The sequence below is a fragment of the Megalobrama amblycephala genome, linkage group LG24 (genome assembly GCF_018812025.1).
Source record: "Megalobrama amblycephala isolate DHTTF-2021 linkage group LG24, ASM1881202v1, whole genome shotgun sequence".
Taxonomy (NCBI): Eukaryota; Metazoa; Chordata; class Actinopteri; order Cypriniformes; family Xenocyprididae; genus Megalobrama; species Megalobrama amblycephala.
In genome coordinates, this window is record NC_063067.1 from 13,076,027 (window position 1) to 13,101,762 (window position 25,736).

Below are 25,736 nucleotides of genomic sequence, written 5' to 3' on the forward strand. Positions count from 1 at the left end.
TTGAAATTGATCATAATTTGTGGACTTCTGCTTGAGGATTGACCACAGGTTCCCTTTAAGATTAAGATCCGTGGAGTTGCCTGGCCACGGATTTAAAATTTCAATGTAATGATCTCTGAGCCACTTCATTCTCATCCTTGCCTTGTGACATGGTGCTCCATCATGCTGGAAAATGCATGGACCTTTACCAAATTGCTCCTGGATTATTGGGAGAAGTTGCTCTTGCAGGACATTTTGATATCAGTCATTATTCATGGCAGTGTTTTTGGGCAGAATTATGAGAGAGCCCATTGTCTTGGATGAAAATCATCTCCACACATGGATGGTCTCAGGATGCTTCACTGTTGGCATGACAAAGAACTCAGGGCAGCGTTCACCTATTCTTCTCTGGACAATTGATTTTCCAGATGTCCCAATCAGTTGAAGGGGGGCTTCATCAGAAAAAAAACTATGCACTGCAGTCTTCTGTTATCCAATCTATCTATCTATCTATCTATCTATCTATCTATCTATCTATCTATCTATCTATCTATCTATCTATCTATCTATCTATCTATCTATTCATTCTATTTATATTCATTCCTTTTTTATTGAAGCATGAATTCCTTTTACATATTAATAAATGTATTTATTTATTTGTAGGCTATATCAGTTATATAAATCAAACTAAAACCACATGAAAGGATGTAAGTCTGTTTCTCTGTTTCTTCATCTGGTTCTCGTGTTTAACTGATTTAGCAGCTGAGTTGTCTTAGCAAACAGAACATCATAAATGATTTGTCACTATCATTGCTAGGTGAAATAAACAAAACAAATCATAAATAATTTGATCTTGTTGAACCGACTTTTAATATTTTCTGTGAAGATGTATTTTTCTAGTTAAATTTCCCCATAGAATGATCAGTTTGACTGTCTGCTTCTAAATCTCTTTCCTGCTCCAGCTCTCTGCCCTTATGGTGTGTGCTTTAATGGGAGGGTGTGTAGAGGCCACCTGCATCAACTGTGTGACTGCCTCCCAGGATTCAGTGGATCCAACTGTCAGTATGGTGAGTGCACAAATGATCTGAGCTTTGAACTAAGGCTCTATCTCATTCTTAAAGCACTCGATAAATGTCAGTTGGCTTGTGTAATGCATTTAAACAGACTGTGTTCCATCACTCATGATAACACTTAAATGAGATAGTTTTCCTTCCTTCCTTTATTACTGCTGAGTGTCTCTTGTGTGACCAGATGTGTCAAATGAATGCATTTAATATCCAATTGTACAGAGCAGATATTTTTAGGATGCTACATTTAATTTAAAGGGGTCCTTGATAATGATTTTACTTTTTAAACTTTAGTTATGTTGCTGTTTGAGCATAAACAACATCTGCAAAGTACAATACTCAAAGTTCAATGCAAAGGGAGATTTACAGAAATCATTTAGATTTAGGAGATTTACAGATTTCCTTTTTAAGGACTACAACAAACGGCTGGTCGGGACTACAACGAGCTTCTTCCCGGGTTAGTGACATCACAAACCCCAAAATTTACATAAACCCTGCCTTCACAACAAAGGCAGTGAGGCCATGTTGTGCTGCTTTAGAGAAGAGGAAGAGTTGTTGTAGTAGAGTGTTGTTACCATGCCGTAATTTTACTCCAGACTGCTTCACAAACGACGGTCAATTCAATGCTGGATTTGCACAAAAGATGATGGCACATGCTAGTCGATGAGTTGAATCAACACCACAGCAATTACATAAAGTGTCCGATTCCGGTTTGAATAATGGAACACCGTTACTGACAATCGTCATTTTGGCTGCGTGAGATTCTCCAGCTTTGTTGTTGTTGAGCAACCGAAGTGTGAGCTGTTAAAGCTCCGCCCTCTTCTGGAAAGGGGGCCAGGAGCAGCAGCTCATTTGCATTTAAATGGACATACGCTAAAAATTTGACAAGATATAATAAATGATCTGTGGAGTTATTTTGAGCTGAAACTTCACAGACACATTCTGGGGACACCAGAGACTTATAATACATCTTGTGAAAGGAGCATTATTGGTCCTGTTTAAACAATCTGATAATAGACTATAATGTAGATTATAATGCTGTGATGCCAAATTCACTTTTTAAAAGCTAATGCCTAAATTAGCTTCTAAAATGATTGACTTTAGTTTAATTTAGAATTTAATTTATGTTGGTTATTGGTTGTGAGTCGTGACTGTTTTATATTTGTTGTGGACATTAATAATAGTTAAATGAGTTCTGACAGTTTCATAAATGTTATGTTATGAATTTTGCAATTTACAGCATCTTGCAGGACTTAAAATATGTGAAGTTATTTTACTGCAGTTAACAAAGCTTTTTTGATTTACTGTAGTCACAAATTTACATGTCACATTCATTGTAAAAACCACCTTTATAGTAGGCTACTTTATAGTGCAGCAGAACCTTATTGAATTTCGTTCAGTGTCCAGCTGTTTCACCGCACTTTTCTGTGAAATTCAACATGCTATGAAGCACCTCCAACCCTTGTATCAGAATATATGTTGCCCTCCCAAAGGGCTTCTCACTTTCATTATTGTATCCTCTGGACTTTTAAGTCTGTTCATACTGCTTTGCTCATTTTGTTCCTCCACACTTCCACTGCTTTCCTACAGAACAGCCTCCAGGTGCATCGGTAGAACACAAGCACTCTAAGGTCACTGCGGGGCTGATGGGGCAGTGAAATCCCTCTCCTTACACTGTCGGATCAGTGTTCCCTTATGGCACTTTTGTGGAAGTGAGTGTGAGAATAAAGTTCTGGAAGAGAGTCAGGCTTCTCTGTGAAGTGACTGTGATTTAGAGCAGATCTCTGGAGGGTTCGGGGGTCCTTCTGCACAGCTGCATTGTCTGTGTGGGTGGGAAAATCATGCAGGTTACCAAAGACCTTCTGGCTGCTGTAGAATTTGTTAAAATGTAAGGAAACAAAGAGTGTAACGTGTGATTATTTCAGATTAACTACAGCAGTGTTGGATGTTCAGAGGTGTAAAAATGTAATTCATTGTCACAAGAAATACTAAAGGCCTGATTAGATGGTCTTGGTTTTGAAAAGTCACAAAAATTTTAGAGATTTGTTTGGATGGTTCAAAAAAAGAGTCACTGATTTGTGTTGCATTTTAGATCTGTTATATATTTTAAATTCGCTATCAATATTTAGTTGCTTCTGTTCATTTAGTTCTGTTTTCAACTAATTTCTTTTAATAAATGATGGCTTATTCTAGTATTTTAAGTGCCTTTGTACACGTTTAAGTTTAATACACCCTGAAAAACAGTTTGCTAGTGTGTTTAAGCTGGTTTAGCTGGTCTCCCATTTGTTAATTATGTAATTTAAAAGATATTGTCCCCTCACATAGCCTTAACACAGTTACATTTTGTTTGGTAGTTTGTATAGCTAACTACTTTTTGTGAAACAGCTTGTTTTTAACAACTTAATCATGAGGAGATTGTATCTTAGCATGCTAGCATAATAATAACAAAGTAGCTTTCAACACTGCAGTGTCTAACATATTGGCAGGTTGTAACATTTAATAAGCTAGTTTCCTTGTCTTTGATAGACAACAGGTGTTTGAAACATACTACAATACCTAAAGTGACACCAAGCAAGAGGAAGAATCTGAACATTATTGATTACTATTCTCTCCCTGACCTTGTAATCAACACAATGTGAGAAATTCAGTTTTTGGCCAAATAACATCTTCTGATGTTCTTCTAATGGCACTATCAAATGTGGACACTGGTGAAAGTTTGTGTTGTAAAGTAGAGTATAGCTGGCAGAGCCCACAGAACATGTGCAGACACATCCTGCTGGACGAATTTTATAATACTGTGTGACAAATTAGTGTCTTACAGACATTAATGTTAACCACTGCTGACAGAAAAAAAAAATGATATGTATTACAAAAGAAGGACATGAGAACTTGGAGATGTTGAAGATTGTTTTTGTGCTTCACATTTTCATCTAGTTCATACAACAAATCCACCCAAGTTATTTTTGTAGAAAAGCTTAATCTACTTAATTTAATTACAATTTAATTATGTTCCACCAAAACTGTTGTTTTGTGAAAAAGATTGGTTACTCTTTATTTCGACTGTCCACTTTAAAGGTGCCATTGAACGTTTTTTCACAAGATGTAATATAAGTCTAAGGTGTCCCCTGAATGTGTCTGTGAAGTTTCAGCTCAAAATACCCCATAGATTTTTTTAATTAATTTTTTTAACTGCCTATTTTGGGGCATCATTAAATATTAGGGGTGTGACGAGACGGGTATCTCACGAGACGAGACGAGACTCGAGATTGAGTTCACGAGACGAGACGAGACAAGATTTTTACACACTATTTTTACGAAATCCTCAATGGCAAAATACATGACTAGAAAAAATATTCTGCAGGTGTATTTGAAATGTTTTAACTAATCATCTTATAATGAATGTCATTCAGTTCTACTTTCTGAGTATGAATTATCATATGCAGTAAAAGACAACCATACTCAAGCACTGTAAAAGGTTTTGCCACTAACTTAACTGACTGACTTCTCTTCTGTATGATTTCAATCTCTTCAGATCTTACTGTACATGATTTATGAGCTTCTACAACCTTTGACCACCTAACTGAACTCCTTTCCACAAACTGATAATAGAAATAAAAACAGTATAAATAAAAATGGTAACACTTTACAATAAGGTCTCATTTATTAACATTAACACATTAACCAACATCAACTAACAATGAGCAATATATTTGCTACAGTATTTATTAATCTTTGTTTATGTTAGTTAATAAAAATAGTCATTCATTGTTAGTTGATGACAGTTCACAGTGCATTAACTAATGTTAACAAATGAAACCTTATTGTTTGTGCTTAATAAGATTAAGAGAAAACTGTTATTCATTTTTATGGTAACACTTTACAAGTTGAAACCATAATCACACTCTCTCAATATTCAAAGTGCAAATAAGACCAACTTTTTCTTTGATACAGAGCTAAGAGATGGTTACAGCTACACTGCCCAGCCTAAAATAGCTTTCATATTGAGAGATATTTGCATTAATCAAGGAGCCGCTTTCAAAATGCGGGTATTGAAATCGCGTTTGAATGCGCGCGCGCGTTTACTTTCACTTTCAGTGATCGCGCGTAACTCTTTAAATATGGAGCGGCGGCGACCGTTATCCAACTGAATTAAATTAAACACAAAGCAAAAGGACAGTGGAGGCGTAATGTAAACGTAGCGGTGGCATATTCTTTCCTAATCATCCTAACACTCTGTCATGGCAACATCACGAGACTACTTTTCGCCTCGACGAGAAATCTCGTCACACTTTAGTCTCGCGAGATCTCGTGACACGAGATCTCGTCACACCCCTATTAAATATGAGCCGATTTATGCTATGCGGCCCCTTTAATTCTCGTGCTCTCCGCCCACGGAGCTCGCTCTTGCCTTAAACAGTGCATAAACAAAGTTTACACAGCTAATATAACCCTCAAATGGATCTTTACAAAGTGTTCGTCATGCATGCGTCATGCATGCGTCGGATTATGTGAGTATTGTATACCGTTATATTGTTTACATTTGATTCTGAATGAATTTGAGGCTGTGCTCCATGCCTAACGGCTAATGCTACACTGTTGGAGAGATTTATAAAGAATGAAGTTGTGTTTATGAATTATACAGACTGCAAGTGTTTAATAATGAAAATAGCGACGGCTCTTGTCTCCGTGAATACAGTAAGAAAAATGGTAACTTTAACCACATTTAACAGTACATTAGCAACATGCTAACGAAACATTTAGAAAGACAGTTTACAAATATCACTAAAAATATTATGATATCATGGATCATGTCAGTTATTATCGCTCCATCTGCCATTTTTCGCTGTTGTCCTTGCTTGCTTACCTAGTCTGATGATTCAGCTGTGCAGCTCCAGACGTTAATACTGGCTGCCCTTGTGTAATGCCTTTCATAATGTTGGGAACATGGGCTGGCATATGCAAATATTGGAGGCGTACACCCCGACTGTTACGTAGCTGTCGGTGTTATGTTGAGATTCGCCTGTTCTTTGGAGGTCTTTTAAACCAATGAGATTTATATAAGAAGGAGGAAACAATGGAGTTTGAGACTCACTGTATGTCATTTCCATGTACTGAACTCTTGTTATTTAACTACGCCAAGATAAATTCAATTTTTAATTCAAGGGCACCTTTAAACATTCTTCTGGTTATAAGTATACCTTTGCAACTACGTCAACTTATTCTACTTACCCGAACCCTAACACCTAACTCTAACCTAACAGTCTATTACAGTCTACTAATACCCTAATGAGATTTAGTTTGAATGTAGTTGCAAAGTTACTTAATAGTTAGTAGAATGTCTAAAATGGACCATTGAAAGTATAACCAAAAGATTTGATCTAGTTTTTGGAAAGCTCCCCTAAGAAATGCAGAAATGTTGGATTGTATGTTGAGATATGTATGGTCAATATCCCAGAAACGTAATACCATTTTTATTGTTTAAACACTGTCTCACAGTTTCCATCTGGTCAGTATTCCGTTGTTTCCAAAGGGATGCTATGGGTTATTAGCAAAGGTAACCCAAGATTATTTTCCTGGAAATGTGAGAGGAAAACCTTTTCCTAAAGAAATCATTCAGAGTTCTGAAGTTATTACAGGGTCAGTGAGAGTGTGACGTGAGGTGATTGAGATGTTCTGACCGCTCAGTTTAGTAGCCTTGAATGGTGACAATTGATAGTATGTTTATTGCATTTCTTTAAATAATATTTTCGAAGTAATTGTAACATATTTATTTTCCAATTTTTATTTTCATGTTAGTTGATCCAAGATAATTACTGTAAATAATTCTTGAATTTTCTTCAAGACATTTGGAATTTTTAGTTATTTCCTTTTGGCCTCCTCTGACCTCAGTCAGATTCTTTTTAGTCAAATGATTGTGTTGGACATACAAACCTCAGCAGTTGGTCTGTTTTCCTCTCCAGATCTGCTGCCTTGTGAAGATTGCATGTGATGATTCCCATGGTGCTGCACGACCTGTGGTTATGGACGTGATGATACTGACCTCTTTTGTCTCGTGGGTCTGATGGAATGACTCTCATTCCTGTAGTCAAACGAAGTGTTCAATCAGTATCCCTTAATGACACTCACATCATTGAGCAGACCTCGTATTAATCCTACCAGAGATGTGACCTCAGAGCTCTCTGAGCCCTGATAGTGATCACTGACTGTAAGAACAAATGTTTGGAAGACATGCTGTGGTATTCTCTCACAATCCTCAGACATCAGTCACACCACATGTATCAAGCTGGAGGAAGTGTTTTGGCTGAACGTCAGTGAAAATCATCAACAATAGGGCAAAAGAAAATCCCCAAATCCCAGTTCTCATGTATGCCAAGCGCTTAATGCAGATTTATGCTGCTTTGTGTCCTGTGCTGTCCATTTGTCTTGAAGAACATCTTGGGAATTGTTGTCTTCAATTGATGGCACAACAAAAGCCCTTTCTTTTACAGTAATAGCATTATCCATTTTGTCCTGATCCGATAATTTATCATTCTAGGAGTGGTAGAAGAATAGTTTGGTGTGCAGTAATTCATCGTAATAGAGGGGTAACCTGTTCGATCGTGTAATGGGATTTGTCAAGGATGTTTTCGGATATACTTCAGAGAAACTGTTTGACTTGACACAGTTTGAGTTTCAAAAATCACTTTAAGCCCCATTGGAGCAGTAACTGATTTTATCGAAATCAGTTCACTAAGCGTGTATATGAAAAAATGTGTGTGTATAAACTTTTTTTTACAAACAAATCTTGATTCACTAATGCCTTTTATTCTAAAATTGATTCTAAATTTATGAAAAATGTAGGAATAACTGATGCAAACATGTGCTCAAAAATCATATAGCCTTATAATTGTTTAGATTAAATTTTATACATGAAATTTCATGTTAAATTCATCATATTTATACCCCTTGGATGAAATCGTGGAGCCCCCCCTAAGGCCGAGGGCCTCTAGAATTGTCACCACCTTTCACAGTGGTAGCGACGGCCCTGCATATGATTTATGAAGGGATATATGGAAAAACACTCAAAAAAAAAAAAAAAATCCATAAGAATAGGGCACAATGTACTGTATTAATTTAATGGAATTTTCTGTATTTATTTTTTACAGGGTTTATTTTTTTTTACCTGTATTTAGAATTTTGCACTTCATTGGGTTATGTTTTAGGGTTAACGGAACTGTCCGTAAAATTACTGGATAATGTACAGCTAATGAGCTACCAGTACTTTTTCCGTTATTTTACGGATTTATTTTTTACAGTAGGCCTGCAAAGACGGTGCACTCCTATTACTTATGAATGGGAGAAACTGCAACGGTGGTGGAATGGTGGAATATGTCCTGCCTTCTAAATAAACGAGCCAATCGCTGATGACCTGAGATGCATGATTAGGACTATTAGCATTGGCTGGTCTAGCTTGAAAAATAAGCTTTTTTTAATGCTATTTGAGCATAAGAAACAACATTTATGGGACAGTTCATGACAGATTTTGTTGTTGATTTGAAATATGTTATTTAATTGTGAGTTTGGCACGCAGTTTTTGAGATTTCAGGATTCTCCCATTCAAATAGATAGTAATTAAATTTGTCCATTTTTCTTTGGGTCTTATGTGACCAGTCCTAGTTGACGTGTGCTGTAAATTTCAGCACATAGGGGACGTTACACTATATCATTTTCATCTAAAAATGCAAACTTTTGAAAATGGTTTCAAAGTGCAATTTTTTGCAAAACTAAACCCATATCGTCTCTGTGTAAACTACAAAAACACAAATTTTTGAAAACAGTGACATCCTGACAACTACTGGCTTAGCATCAATAATACAGCGTTTCTGGTTGTTTTCGCAGATCCGTGTAAACAGGGATCGTTTTGACAGCGTTGTCGTCTGTACTCGAAACTTTTCAAAAATGCAAATTTAGTACATCGTTGTTGTGTAAACGTACACATACAGTGCTGCTTGAAAGTTTGTGAAGCCCTTGCAGAATCTTTGAAAATGTGAATAATTTGAACTAAATAAGGGGGATCATACAAAATGCATGTCATTTTTTATTTAGTACTGTCCTGAGTAAGATATTTTACATAAACAATGTTTACATGAAGTCCACAAGACAAAAAAATAGCTGAATTTATAAATATGACCCAAGCGAGAGGACCCAAGCAAGGGAGCAAGAGATTTAAAGGGGCCGCACGCTAGTTAATGATGCCCCAAAATAGGCAGTTAAAAAAATTAATTTAAAAAAATCTATGGAGTATTTTGAGCTGAAACTTCACAGACACATTCAGGGGACACCTTAGACTTATATTACATCTTGTGAAAGAACGTTCTACGGCACCTTTAAAAAAAACCCATAAAGTGAAATTTTCATGCCATGGGACCTTTAATACTGTGTGTGGTTACCTGGATGATCTACGAATTAAAAACTATTTCTTACTATTAAAAAAGGTTCAAACATTCACTGATGTTCCAGAAGGAAACACGATGCATTAAAAGCCGGGAGGTGAAAACCTTTTGAATTTGAAGATAAAGGAATATTGTACTCAATTTGTCTTCAAAGTGTCTTATGTTGCATAAAAAGGGCAGTACTAAATGAAAAAAAAAAAAGATATTTAAACTATATAAGAAAAATTTGGACATCTTTATCCTGTTCAAAAGTTTTCACCCCTGACTCTCAATGCATCGTGTTTCCTTTTTGGAGCATCAGTGAATGTTTGAACCTTTTTTAATAGTTGTGTTTGAGTCCCTCAAGTGTGAAAAGATGAATCTCAAAATCTTACAGTCACTGCTGGAAAGGGTTCATATACGCAAAAGATGCTGGAAATGTGTGGGATTTTTCTGAAGAATATTGGGCAGTTTAACTGCTCACTGCTTCATGAGCGACTCATGAACAGCCATCACAAAACAAAAATACAACCGTGGATCTTCAAGGTAACCACACACAGTATTAAGAATCAAGGGTTCACAAACTTCTGAGTGGGTTGTTTTTATAAATTCAGCTATTTTTTTGTCTTATGGACCATATGTAAACATTTTTTATGTAAAATATCTTATTCAGGACAGTACTACATAGAAAATAATAATGCATATTGTATGATCCCTCTTATTTTGTTAAAATTATTCACATTTTCACAGATTCTGCAAGGGGTTCACAAACTTTCAAGCAGCACTGTATGGTAAACAAAACAGGCCAATGTGTGGTCTTTTGATGCACTTTGCATAATGAATCACAACTGAGGCAAACCGTGTCTAATAGCCTGGCTGAGGTGTCTGGTGTAGTCCTAATGTGGTTCCCTCAATGGATTTCATTACATGGAGAAGCTGTGAATCTAATTTTCAATGGACATGTTGGACATGACAGTTTCTTTCTTGATGTATTTTCAGAGGCTAAAGCATAATTGATGGTTTTAACATTAGACTGTCTGAGGTTGTTTTGAGTTCAGGAATCTTGGACATTATACAGTAGCTAGTGTTGTCAACATATGTTGCATTTCTACTGAAAAAGCCCTTTTCAACCTATTTGTCTAACAATTGTGATTTTCTGTATAAAGTTCCAAACTGAGCATTCTGGGTGTGTTTGTGGGTGTCCTTCACTGTGTCAGTGATGAGTGCTCTATCAAACAATGCAAACATCCTGTAGGCACTCTGACAAGAGAGGTGGCTACTGCGATGATATAAACAATCATGCAGTCAAGATTTGCTATATGGTACAGTACTATATGGTAAGCTTTACATGAGTATTCTGTATGTATGTGGATAAAGTTGGATATCCAACATTATATATAGAGCTGTGTGGTTAATATATTTTGTGATGAGTGTACTGTATGTATGTAAAGTTGGATGTAATTTATTTCAAACTTTTAATATATGACTAGGTGGTAATATATAGTTTACATTTTGTGATGATATAGACAATCAGGCAGTTGAGATTTGCTAGTGTACACTGCTTTAATGATCCCTCTTTAAAGGTGCCGTATAACGTCTTTTTAAAAGATGTAATATAAGTCTAAGGTGTCCCCTGAATGTGTCTGTGAAGTTTCAGCTCAAAATACCCCATAGATTTTTTTTTAATTCATTTTTTTTAACTGCCTACTTTGGGGCATCATTAACTATGCGCCGATTCAGGTTGCTGCCCCTTTAATTCCTCACGCTCCCCTCCCCCGGACCTCACGCTTGCCTTAAACAGCATAAACACAGTTCACACAGCTAATATAACCTTCAAAATGGATCTTTACAAAGTGTTCGTCATGCAGCATGTCTAATTGCGTAAGTAATGTATTTATTTGGATGTTTACATTTGATTATGAATGAGTTTGAGGCTATGTGGATAACGGCTAATGCTACACTGTTGGAGAGATTTATAAAGAATGAAGTTGTGTTTATGAATTATACAGACTGTGTTTAAAAAAATGAAAATAACGACAGTCTTAATAACGACAGACCGTGAATACAGTAAGAAACAATGGTAACTTTAACCACATTTAACAGTACATTAGCAACATGCTAACGAAACATTTAGAAAGACAGTTTACAAATATCACTAAAACTGTTACGTAACAATCGGTGTTATGTTGAGATTCGCCTGTTCGTCAGAGGTCTTTTAAACAAATGAGATTTATATAAGAAGGAGGAAAAAATAGTGTTTGAGACTCACCGTATGTCATTTCCATGTACTGAACTCTTGTTATTTAACTATGCCAAGGTAAATTCAATTTTTGATTCTAGGGCACCTTTAAGTTTCATGTAGCACTGACATTTTCCTGTTCCCAAAGAAAGAAAATAAATAGTATTCTTGCTGTTATCTACTTACCCCCTGTATCTTTGTGTCATTAAGTACAGTTGCAATTTTTTTTTTGTCTGTAGTATCTACGGAAAGTTCAATGCCGAAATGAGTTTGATAAAGGAGGAAATACTTCAGCAATTTGCCATATCGTTGAGCCCCTGATACAAGACAAATGCTGGTCATGCTCTCACATTCCTAGATAAATGTAATATCCTTGACGTTTTCCATGACTCTGCTGACTATGCCACAAATACTTACCAACAACATATTCTGAAAGCATTAGTAGGGACAGATACAGCATACTTTTCAAATATTTTCCAGATTTTGAAACATAAAATATGCTGTTTTGTGTTCATGAACTTAAACACTCTTACCACACACTGTTAAGTGACTGTAATTTAATTCACAGACCCTCGGAGCACTAGCAGCAGAAGCAGGTGATGTATTTTAGCATGAAAGCTATAGGGACTCATATATCTTGAAGCTTTACATCAAAACCATGCAGGGCAGAGTGACAGCTTTGATTAATGCAGTGTGGGTAATTTGTTTTTTTTTTTCTCCTGCACTCTTCCTGTGATAGATGCTTTGGAGGGACACTTAAGGTGATTGTAAATAGTGCTTGTAAAACAGAAATTTATGCTTGAGTGATTCATAATTATTGCTCTGGAAATGTATACATATGAATGTGATTAAATATGAATGCATTTTATATTATTTCTTAGGGCTGCAAACCAATTTTCTTGCAGAATCAGTTTCATTAAAAAATACTGGAACGAATCAATCCGTTAACGGTTTTTGTAGTGCATTCCTCCACCGATGTGGAGGGAATAACATACTACCTTCAATGGTGCTTCAACACCACTACTGAATTACATTTTTACTGAACAACATATAATTTGTATATGTGAGTGTTTAGTGTTACCAAGCTTGGAGACAGCGTATTAAGATTAAGAGTTTAAGTCCATTTATTTGAAAAGCTCAGTAAATGTTAACTTCATAGAGTAGACAATAATCTTTATTCCTGGACAATATGACGCCTGCTATCAAAATGGAAGACATCCAACTTCCTCTAGAACCTGCTGAAATGTATGCATATGAGTTATGTATCCCTGCCATGAACTGAAATCTGATTGGAGACATGTGCAGAGGAAAAGCATTCATGAGCTAGAATAGTAGCTGTAACTTTGTGTAACTCTCATTAATTACCCTTAATATGAGAGGGAACATGATGTTATCACTCTATGAAGTGAAATTAGTCTGTTTTCTCTTTCCCCCTCATTCGTTACTTTGCTTATGTCTCTGGTCTGTCATGATGGGGTATTACTTGGGAAGTCACTTACCTGTGAGGGAATTGCAGCAAGGCTCATATTGCCCAGATAATGGCTAATTAGGAGATCAGGATTCTGTGTTGGCACTGGGTTACTTGAAGATAGAAAAGGAAGCTTGTCCAGAAAGTTTTTTTTTTTTTTTTGGCAGGAAAGATTTATCCCAAATGATAAAGTCACACAAACACATATATCAGCAGTAATCAGCAGTCCTAAGACAGTTTAGCCTGAATAATTAGAGGTTTCCCTCGTGGGGGCTCAAAAATATAAACCTTAATATTAAATAACAAGGCTGAAGCTTAGATGCAATCAAGAGTTTATGAGGATCATTATTCTTCTGACAGGATCTATGTCATCTATCTTTTTCAAAGGCCACATGCATATAAAGCATGTTCAGGTTTGTTCTGTAGGTTATGTTGTTGTGTAATTCTGTATCAAATTACTCATAGATTTTCATTACATTTTTACCATAATTCATTATATGCCTATTTAGTGAAGCTAGCCAAACCACTGTTTGGTGTTTCATTACATGAGATCTCATTAAGTCTAGTATACACTGGCCATTTTCCACTGCAAAAAACAGGCATCCATCCATCCATCCATCCAACCAACCAACCAACCAACCAACCAACCAACCAACCAACCACGTTTATAAAAATTTGTTGTAAAAATAAACATGCCTTTTTTTCCTAACTTAGAATAAGAAAAAAGAGACACTGTATTTCTTGAAATAATGCCAGGTAATTTTAGAATTGTTTTCTAGGCCTTGAAAAGACATTGATATTTCTCTGGGGTCGAGTAAAACTTGCACTCAGTGAGGTCTGTTTTGTGAATGAATCAAGTTCACAAATTACAAATCACAAATTAGTCTGAATAACTCATTAGCGAATCGGTCATAATTTGAATAAAAGTCATGGAAATTCATTGGTCCAAAGGTTTGGGAAATGCATAAAAACAAAAGCTTGATGAATTTTTGTGGTGACATGATGGGGTGATGAGTTTTGACAGCATTAGACATTTCAGTATATGAAAGAAATGGACTGATAGCAGATAAGTGAAAGTAATAAACCATCAGTTGCCCAGTACTAGGACTTCCTTTGAGAAATTAGCCAATGTTTTTTTTTTCTTCTAGCCTATATATTGTACTGAAACAGGTTCATCAATGTGTTCATATGTGTTCATACCAAATTGCATGGAAACACAGGAACTTCCTGCAAATTCATAACCTGTACTGGATAATTCATCTCTCTAGAAAAACACAAGGTTCTCCTACATTCAGAAAGGAGCTCTAGAATGTTTAGAACTGGTGTGGAAGTGTGATGGTCTCTGACGCCCTGTATTCTGGTTCTGCACCCACTGGCAGTAATGCGGTTTCATTCATAGAAGGCTAACAAACAGGAAATCTAGTATCAGGCTCGATTAGTGGCATTAAAGGTGCCCTAGATTCAAAAATTGAATTTACCTCGGCATAGTTAAATAACAAGAGTTCAGTACATGGAAAAGACATACAGTGAGTCTCAAACTCCATTGTTTCCTCCTTCTTATATAAATCTCATTTGTTTAAAAGACCTCCGAAGAACAGGCGAATCTCAACATAACACCGACTGTTACGTAACAGTCGGGGTGTACGCCCCCAATATTTGCATATTCCAGCCCACGATTGAGGCATTACACAAGGGCAGCCAGTATTAACGTCTGGATGAAAGGCATTATACAAGGGCAGAACGTCTGGATGTGCACAGCTGAATCATCAGACTAGGTAAGCAAGCAAGGACAATAGCAAAAAATGGCAGATGGAGCAATAATAACTGACATGATCCATGATTACATGATATTTTTAGTGATATTTGTAAGTTGTCTTTCTAAATGTTTCGTTAGCATGTTGCTAATGTACTGTTAAATGTGGTTAAAGTTACCATCATTTCTTACTGTATTCACGGAGACAAGAGCCGTCGCTATTTTCATTTTTAAACACTTGCAGTCTGTACAATGCACAAACACAACTTCATTCTTTATAAATCTCTCCAACAGTGTAGCATTAGCCGTTAGCCACGGAGCACAGCCTCAAATTCATTCAGAATCAATGTAAACATCAAAATAAACACTGTCCTTACACGATTAGACATGCTGCATGATGAACACTTTGTAAAGATCCATTTAGAGGGTTATATTAGCTGTTTGAACTTTTTTTATGTTGTTTAAGGCAAACCCGAGCTCTTGGGGCGTGGAGCACGAGAATTAAAGGGCCACACGCCCTGAATCGGTTCATTTCTAATGATGCCCCAAAATAGGCAGTTTAAAAAATGAATAAAAAAAAATCTATGGGGTATTTTGAGCTGAAACTTCACAGACACATTCAGGGGACACCTTAGACTTATATTACATCTTTTAAAAAAAAGTTCTAGGGCACCTTTAAATGTGTACAGCTAAAGCTCTGTCCAGGCCGTCACAAACTAACTTAAACAATTTTTGTCACTAAATTACCTCACGTACAAGTGAATTCACCCCTGAATCAATTGGAGATTTAAATGATTAACCAAAAGTGAAATGTCATCATATAGTGTCCAGTTTCCCTCTGAACAGACTCTGGACAATACCATTGCCTCACGAGAGAGATTTTCCTTTATTGTTCTCAGCACACCTGTGTTGGCTTGCATCTACTGCAGGGATCTTTAGTTTCTCATCTTACTGTCCTCAGTGGGACATCCTCTCTACTCACTAGGCTCCTTAGTTTTTTGGGAACATGATACCACATGCTACCTGAAACTCTTTTCTGTCAAGAGTCTTGCCTTTATTTATTGTATATTTATGACTAAATGGTTGTTTCCTGCTTTGGTTCACACAAAAATGAAAATTTTGTCAGCATTTATTTACCCTAATTTTGTTCCAAACCTATATGCTGTTATGACAAGTGTCACCAATATATACAATTCCAGAAATGTGCAGATGTTGCCCTCTAGTGGGGGTAATATGTACTATTTTTTAATGGTTAGACATCTCAACATGTACATTTTCACTCTATATTTGGTGAATAATAAACAGATTTATGCTAAATTAGGGTTGGAAAATAATGACAGAATTCTCAGTTTAAGGAAAAAATTGCTGTCGAATGTAAAACTCGATAAGACTGACCAAATTTAGAAGAAATTTACATGGAAATTTCTATTTATTTTATATTTTCCAGAATAAACTACTTTATTACCTATAATAATTGTGGCATTATACATTTTTATTTTTTTAATTAGTTTTTTAAAATAGTAGACATGCAGTTTGAATGGGCAAGACACTTCTGATTCATTTTATTTCAAGATGTCTTAATTAAAATAATACAATGATAAAAAATAACTTAAAGGGCACCTATTATGCCCCTTTTTACAAGATGTAATATTGGTCTTGGGTGTCCCCAGAATGTATTTGTGAAGTTTCAGCACAAAATACCCCACAGTTAATTTATTATAACCATTTGAAAATGTCATTTTTGGGGCCTGTTTTAAAAAGAGCTGTTTTGGTGTGTACCACCTTAAATATAAATGAGCTGCATATCCCCGCCCTGCCTTTGGATGAGGGCGTAACTTGCATACCTATGGCAATAAACAGTCGTTAGAAGCAGAATGGCTGAGAGTGAGAGACCCGCTGTTTTGAGTTTTGAATGGCATTCAGCCGTACATGTTTGAACCGGAATCAGACCCAGATGATGAAGAGACTCCGGCAGAAGAAACACAATTGAGAATGGAGCCGGACGTCTCTGAATGGTTATTTGATACATTTATGTACTTATAGAGTTTTAATCGCGTCCCCTTTGCAATTATGGATGTGCAACACACACACACACACACACACACTGTTATTTGATACATTTATGTACTTATAGAGTTTTAATCGCGTCCCCTTTGCAATTATGGATGTGCAACACACACACACACACACACACACACTGTGATAACGTTCGCGCAATTTTTTGAAACTACAAACACAAATACTGTGATAACGTTTGCTAAGTAAACATACACAGTTTTTAATACAATATCTTTAATATATATATATATATATATATATATATATATATATATATACGTGTTTATACACACTATACAAACAAGGTTTAAATTATACAGACATTCTACGACGACGACAACAACTTTAGACGCATTTGTTATTGAACTGGCTGACATCGACTGAAATGACTATTTGCTCAAAAAACATTAAATACACTTACTTCTTCTGGAGGTGACGTTGGATCGCGAACAGTAGGCAACGATCCACACTTGAGGATTAACTTTGAAGCAAGACCTGCTTTGAATTGACCCTCGTTCTTAAAACAGTCAGTCAAAAAATGATTCGCGCAAACATAAACGTATTTTGGAATTTTGAGTGGCGCCTTTCCTTCGTAAATAAAATCCATCCACTGCGTTTTCAGTGGCTCTGATGTCGGAAGTAAGTGAAAACTACTATGTTCATTATTACATCCCACAACAGAACACTTATGTTTCTTAGGAGACATTACCGGCTGTCGTTGAAACAATGGAGGATGGTTGACCGATCACCGAGGGCGGGGTCTATGCCAAAACCAGATTGTCAATCAAACCACGTGGGTGGGGCTTAGCGCAATTCTACGTCACAGTGAGAGCAATCTTAGAACAGGGCGTTCTGAGACAGTGCTCATGAATTATTGAGATTGTAAAAAAACCACTGGGTGGATTTTTCTCATTCTAGGGTGGTTTTGCTCACACACTGCCAACACACATTTATGGTCAAACACCATGTAGAAGTGAATTTTGCATAATAGGTGCCCTATAATATAGAATAATATAGAATAAAAATAGTACAACAAGTGTTCTTAAATGATGGACAGTTTGTTGCACTATCATTTCAATCTATATCAATATTTTGTATATACTTTATTTTTATTTATTTTGTATTATGAACTTTTTTTGTATTATTAAAAAAACAAACAAAAAAACAAATCAGAGGTGTCGCCACTCTAATTCAGGGGTTTCATGGAAGGAAAATGAGATCTATTCCAGAAAATGTTGAATAATTCTTCATGAAGCAGGTGAAATCTTTCCATTTGATTAATGTGGAAGTATTAAGTGAGAAAACGTCCCTTGCGGTGCTGTTGCAGGTGTCGGCAGTAATTGAGTCTTAGGGCGTACCCTAATTTTTTTACTCAAAATGAAGAAGCAAATATCCTGCTTAGGTCAGCGTGTCAGGCCCCACAAGAGACTCAGGACCTCCACCCCACATAAATTCACACCCCATCCAGATTTCAGAAGTTTTGCAGTTTGCATACTGTAGTCGTAAAGATGCTGAGCCCTTTGTTCTCTCTGCCTGACAGACTATAAAGACAAAAACCTCCCATCTGTTCATAGTTACCTGATGTGTGCTCTCCTTTACCCTCATCAGAGTATCGGTTAAATGATATTGGTGGACTTTGGAAGAAGAAAGTGGAAGCTAAAGCTTAAAAAACAATACTTCTCAAACTGCCAACCTCACTTTGAAACTGATACACACAAATCTTGCTTTTCCTGTAGGTTTCATGCTATAAAATCACATTTTGATGGATTTATTGTAGCCTTCAGTGCCAGGAGAGCAATTGAACTGTATTATATTCTTAAAGTAAATCAAAGACTTGATGCATGTGTGACCCTCTAGTCGTTCAGCAGTATGACTTCCAAGTTCATCTGTGGCTTTGCGTGCATTCTGTTTATTTAGATTTAAACTGCTTGCTTTCTTTTCCCCCTGCAGTTTTCTTTGAGTTCGAATATACTGCTAAGATGAGATAATTATTATGGTAAAAAGCCCAAACAAAACATGGTCTGAATATATAGCCATACTTTTAGATCTCACTTGCATCTTTGCTCTGCAATCAAGCAGAAACTTCTTCCCAAGAACCCAAATATCCATAGAAAAAGCTTGATTAAAGTGAGTTGTCATGATGCTATAAAGCGTCTTTCCATTATTTTGTTAGCGATTCCACAATATGTGACCCAGCAGGGAAAATCTGTATTTTCATATGATCTCAAATGCATAACATATGATGTAATATTTCTTCCTAATCTCTGGTGCATAAATTGGTAGGAGGTGGAATAAGTGGCAGTAGACCTGTCTAGACAGTTTCATCTTCAGTTCTTTATCTAAAGATTTGCCTCAGAACATGGTAACTCAGGACGTGACAAGCAGTGTGTTTTTCTTGGAATGGTTATCTCTTTGTAAGATGGAACAGCACTGATGTTCAGCAGAGACAAACTGGCAAGACTTCGCTCCCTTGGGCTCACTTGTCCATGGGTGGATTGGGTTACAGAATCAAAACACACCCATGTCTTGAAGAGCATTTAATCCCACATTTAATGGGATTTGTCAAGTCAGAGCAGGAAAATAACGTGAGTCCAGAGAATACATTTTTGATGATTTTTTGCCTTGAGAGGGTTTTATTGACAAAAACAATCAATTTTCCTCTTATAAAGCATATGCTTCAGTATTTTGCATTGGACATGAAGTGGAAACCCAAAATTATTTGACATACAAAAGTACATAGTACATAGATTGTTAAAAATGTCATTGGTTCTAATTGAATACTTGGTAGCACTTTGGTATGGGGAATACATATTCACAGAAAATAAATAAACTCTTAATTTACTGCTTATTAATAGTTAGTAAGGTAGTTGTAGCATTTACGTTTAGGTATTGTTCCCCATACTAAATTGTTACTGGAAACTTTATTTTTCAGGGTAAATTCAGGGCAATAATTTAATACCACAGTATATGTCCAACAAATACACATGCTAGTGATAATCATTGACAGCTAGTGTTTGATTCTTAGGTCTAGATAAAATTGCATTTCATATGGAATTATTTCCCTTTTTGGTCTTGAATGGTTCATGTCTCTGCTTAGATTGCAGCTACACATAAAACAGAGGGAAGCATAGTTATATAAAATAAACCAAACATATTTTCCAAATTATGAAATTAGAGGAAATGGCTTTTTGTGATGTTGGAAAGTACATTGGCTGTTTTTTTTTTCTGTCACTATTTATATGATTCTATAAATAAAATAAACCAGAAAGTCTTTTTGTGTCCGATTCTGCAACTAATTTGTGTCCAGCTTTCTCTGGGGTAAGAATGCTTACTTTGTTCATACTGTAAAATTTTATGGCCATTCATTCTCAAAGGCACTAGGGGAAAAAAGAAATGGCATAGTAGCTTTTCCACACCAGCTTTCCAGTTATGCTTATTGGAAATGCTGCATTCCCACAGCACCACAACCACTTTACAGTTTCCACTGCTAGATGCTTTACACCTATCAATGGAACTGCTGGCCATCAGCGACAATACTGCATGTCTTTCTGCATTTGGTTTTTTATTTGACACGCAGGACTTTGTGTTTAAGTGCTCTTAAACGTAATCTCTATTTTATAAATGGGAACGAGTATAACAGAGTTTGCTCTTACACTGACACACCTGTTTATTCTGTTTTTGGTCATTTCAATGACATATTTAGTGCATTTTCATTTTTAAAAAAATGAATGAAAATGTCACGCCAATCAGGTGCCTATTGGATACGCCCAAGCCTGCCTAATAAGTATGCCGGAGTTCAGACGGACACTCCCTGCACCTTTAGATCTGCTTTAAAGTGTTTAGGTGTGGTCTGTGGACTCTGGATAGTGTCCTAAATCTGAAGTGTCTCTCATTAGATAGGACAGGCTTGGTTTTGTAATGACACTCATTGAACTACTTGGACATCAAAAGGTGCTTTGAATGCTGACACTTCACTTGAGGGGCCAAAGAAAACTTCCTCTTTAAGTACTGGGTAAGACATGAAGCCCTTGGGAGTACTCATTCATTTATCTGTCTTTGTCCAGAACTTCATACCATGCAATTTAGGTCAGTAACTGATAATAACACAAGTAGTACATGGTTTCAGAGGGAAATTTGTTTTGTTTACATTGTGGTGCTTGCTAAAGTTCTTGCATTAGTATTCTTCTTCCAGCCAAAATTTGGGTGAGTACTCCTTCCACACTGTTTTGTGACCTAGATATCATGTGGTTTATTGTGGTGAGGAGTCTTAAGGCTCTTTTCTAATTGATTTGACTTACGATGTTTGCAGATTATCTTAGAGACTTTGGTGTGGACTTAGCTGTTTAGTAACAGCCTAGCAACTGGCAACACCCTAGTAACCACCCAGAACACTCAAGCAACCACCTAGCAATGCCTTAGTAACCACTCAGAAGCACCTAGAAAGTCTGTAGCAATCATTTAGCAGTGCCCTATAGCAACCACAAACACCCTTGCAACCACCAGTGCCCTAGAAACCACAAAGACCATAGCAACACCCTAGTAACCACCCAGAACACCCTAGCACTTCCTAGCAATGCCTTAGTAACTACTAACACCCTATAGCAATACCTAGCAATGCCCTATTAATCACCCAGAACCACCTAGTAATGCCATAGCAACCACTATAGAGGATGCCTAGTAACCACAAACACCCTTGTAACCACCTTCTAATGCCCAGGTAAACACTCAGGACACCCTAGCAACATCTTTCCAGTGATATAGAAGCCACAAACACCATAGAAACCACTCAGTAATGCCCTAGTATCCATCCAGAACCTCCTAGCACCGTAAACATCATGAGCTTTGCACAGGTATAATGTATTAAACAATATACAGTCACATTCGTCATATACTAAAAGGTGTCACAGGAAAGTAATGTAACAGTAATTGCCATATGAATCATTCCATTATGATTAATATACTGTATTGTATCCACAACCTTTGTTTAAGTGAAATGAATGAAACTACATAGTCAAATTATCTTGGACTTTGGATAACATTTTCCACCACAGTAGGAGTTTTCTTGTGTGTTTTTTTTCTTCCCACAAAGTATGTTGGATAAAGATAGGTTATCAAAAGTGTTTTCATCAAGACATTCCACAGTGAATACATACTTCTAAGGCTACTGTTTATTTATCTGAATGGTTTATTGTGCATGTATACAGTACTGTACATGTTCATTCACATCTGCATTGGTGATGGATCAGTCCAAAGCTACCATCGGCCACTGCTGACAAAAATATAAACCTTGAGCCCTCTAAGTCTGTCAATAAGACTTGCTTTTGAGATAAAGAGGGAGGTTTGGATGATGTTATAAATCAAGATAGCATGCACGGTTTGCATTAGCTTTTGGCTAAAAATGTAGGTCTTTCCTTCTCCTCATTAATCAAAGGAACGATTGGTGAGCTCAACTGGCATGTGCACCACAGTATACAGACAACTGTACTAGATATGTGGAGAAGCATGACTCTGTTTATGTGTTTCAGAACTGCTTCAGTCAATTTTGAGAAGCCACTTTGCCCCTCAGTAACCAACATACTTATAGCAAACTTTCCCATCTCACGCTAATGGTCACTGGGCATAGTATCTCAAAGAACTTCTTAAATGCAGCTCATAAAGATGAGCCGAAAATCCCGCAACCTGAGATGGGCTTTATTGCATATGTGAGGTTTGCTGTGAGATCAGTCCTGCTGGCAAAGAGGACGCCGTCATAAATGTAAGGAACATTTCTTCCTCTCTAATCTCCCAAGAGGTCACAGATCCATGGAAAAGACAGAAGAGATTCTGGGATACTTCCAACACTAAGGTTTGCATTGTGAGCAATGGATTTAACCAAATTACTGACGGAAGTGATGGCACTGAAAGCCAGTGTTAGAACTTTTCCTTTGGTGTCCTTTTCAACCTCTTTCAGGACAAGGATCCCTTAGTGGATAGAGAGACCTAGCAGATACTTTTTAATAATAGTAATCATAATAATGCGTATCATAATGTACATTTACTGTAATTTATATATAAATTTAGTTTTTTTTTTTCCTTTTTATCCAGTATCCTTGCAACCAGGACAGTCGGTTTGGAGAATAGATACAGTGGGTACGGAAAGTATTCAGACCCCCTTAAATTTTTCACTTTTTGTTATATTGCAGCCATTTGCTAAAATCATTTAAGTTCATTTTTTCCCCTCATTAATGTACACACAGCACCCCATGTTGACAGAAAAACACAGAATTGTTGACATTTTTGCAGATTTATTAAAAAAGAAAAACTGAAATATCACATGGTCCTAAGTATTCAGACCCTTTGCTCAGTATTTAGTAGTAGCACCCTTTTGATCTAATACAGCCATGAGTCTTTTTGGGAAAGATGCAACAAGTTTTTCACACCTGGATTTGGGGATCCTCTGCCATTCCTCCTTGCAGATCCTCTCCAGTTCTGTCAGGTTGGATGGTAAACGTTGGTGGACAGCCATTTTTAGGTCTCTCCAGAGATGCTCAATTGGGTTTAAGTCAGGGCTCTGGCTGGGCCATTCAAGAACAGTCACGGAGTTGTTGTGAAGCCACTCCTTCGTTATTTTAGCTGTGTGCTTAGGGTCATTGTCTTGTTGGAAGGTAAACCTTCGGCCCAGTCTGAGGTCCTGAGCACTCTGGAGAAGGTTTTCATCCAGGATATCCCTGTACTTGGCCACATTCATCTTTCCCTCGATTGCAACCAGCCGTCCTGTCCTTGCAGCTGAAAAACACCCCCACAGCATGATGCTGCCACCACCACACTGTTGGGACTGTATTGGACAGGTGATGAGCAGTACCTGGTTTTCTCCACACATACCGCTTAGAATTAAGGCCAAAAAGTTCTATCTTGGTCTCATCAGAACAGAGAATCTTATTTCTCACCATCTTGGCAAACTTCATGCGGGCTTTCATGTGTCTTGCACTGAGGAGAGGCTTCCGTCGGGCCATTCTGCCATAAAGCCCCGACTGGTGGAGGGCTGCAGTGATGGTTGACTTTCTACAACTTTCTCCCATCTCCCGACTGCATCTCTGGAGCTCAGCCACAGTGATCTTTGGGTTCTTCTTTACCTCTCTCACCGAGGCTCTTCTCCCCCGATAGCTCAGTTTGGCCAGACGGCCAGCTCTAGGAAGGGTTCTGGTCGTTCCAAACGTCTTCCATTTAAGGATTATGGAGGGCACTGTGCACTTAAGTGGAACCTTAAGTGCAGCAGAAATGTTTTTGTAACCTTGGCCAGATCTGTGCCTTGCCACAATTCTGTCTCTGAGCTCTTCAGGCAGTTCCTTTGCCCTCATGATTCTCATTTGCTCTGACATGCACTGTGAGCTGTAAGGTCTTATATAGACAAGTGTGTGGCTTTCCTAATCAAGTCCAATCTGTATAATCAAACACAGCTGGACTCAAATGAAGGTGTTGAACCATCTCAAGGATGATCAGAAGAAATGGACAGCACCTGAGTTAAATATATGAGTGTCACAGCAAAGGGTCTGAATACTTAGGACCATGTGATATTTCAATTTTTCTTTTTTAATAAATCTGCAAAAATGTCAACAATTCTGTGTTTTTTCTGTCAATATGGGGTGCTGTGTGTACATTAATGAGGGGAAAAAATGAACTTAAATGATTTTAGCAAATGGCTGCAATATAACAAAGAGTGAAAAATTTAAGAGGATCTGAATACTTTCCATACCCACTGTAGGTGTGTAATTTTGTTTAGTTTTATTTATTTAGTTTTATTTACTTGTTTCGCTTTATTTTGTTTCGTTTTTCACAAAAATTAGTTTGAGATCAAACAATTGTTGGCAGATTCCCTGTCGAAGCATCCATTTTGCAAGAGTTTTTGACTGTAAACTATTAGGGCAGCACGTTCAGTAAGTATATGAACTATAGCTGAGTATTTTCTGTGGATCACCGACAAGTTACCTGGCACATCACTAAAGCTAAATGGCAACACTCTAAATATTTAGCTGAGCCGAAACTGGCAGTCTGTTTGGCATTCAATCCAAATACAGCAGCTATGATGAATTATATAAAAACAGCTCCCTTAACTGCTTACCTTTAATGTCTGAGACACCTTATGATTTATGGACAATCATTGGAGGGATAATTGGAACGGCTTCACGGCTGAAAGATGTATGGTCTATTTAACTTAAGTCATGACTTAATGAAGATCATTAAAAAATGCAATGTCCTGTACAATGGAAAGCTTTTCTTCTTGAAATCCAAGTAGAAAATCACCAAATTTATTTGTCCGTTTAAGTCTTCCTAGTACTGACACCTGTGCCAGGCAGATGGCAAGAAGATTCAGTTCAAGAAGATTGATATCTCACACTGTAGTTTATTGTGGCAGAATGGATTTCCGAATACACTTTAGAGGTACGCTGCGATTAAGAAAAGCCTCTTTCTTCATGTGGATGTTAACCAGAATCAATTGCAATTGCCATGACCTTTCAAGTACTTTTGCAGATTTAAGGCAGTACGCTGTATCTGCTCTGAGAGTTTATACTGGAGCAAGACACATGTGGACATTCTGAGATTAGATCTATGGAGGAGGACTGATTGTTTTTGTTCTCTCAGTCTTCCCAGCTTAAACAGAGCCTCCGACTGTAATTTAATGGGACTGATTTTATGCTCATTTTAGTTTAATGTATATTTTAGGATCAATGATTTTGGTTCCAGCAAAAAACAAGCAGGTGCTTTTCATTCACTTGCCATTCAT

General features: G+C 37.0%; 1 long non-coding RNA gene across 1 annotated transcript; it reads right to left on the reverse strand.

The window, feature by feature from the left end:
- Nucleotides 1-2,303: 2,303 nt before the first annotated feature.
- LOC125260166 lies at nt 2,304-17,450 on the reverse strand. Its single transcript, XR_007182979.1, has 3 exons — nt 17,397-17,450; nt 6,978-7,125; nt 2,304-2,868 (listed from the first exon to the last, which is right to left on the reverse strand). It is a non-coding gene; the product is annotated as an uncharacterized LOC125260166 (long non-coding RNA).
- Nucleotides 17,451-25,736: the final 8,286 nt, after the last annotated feature.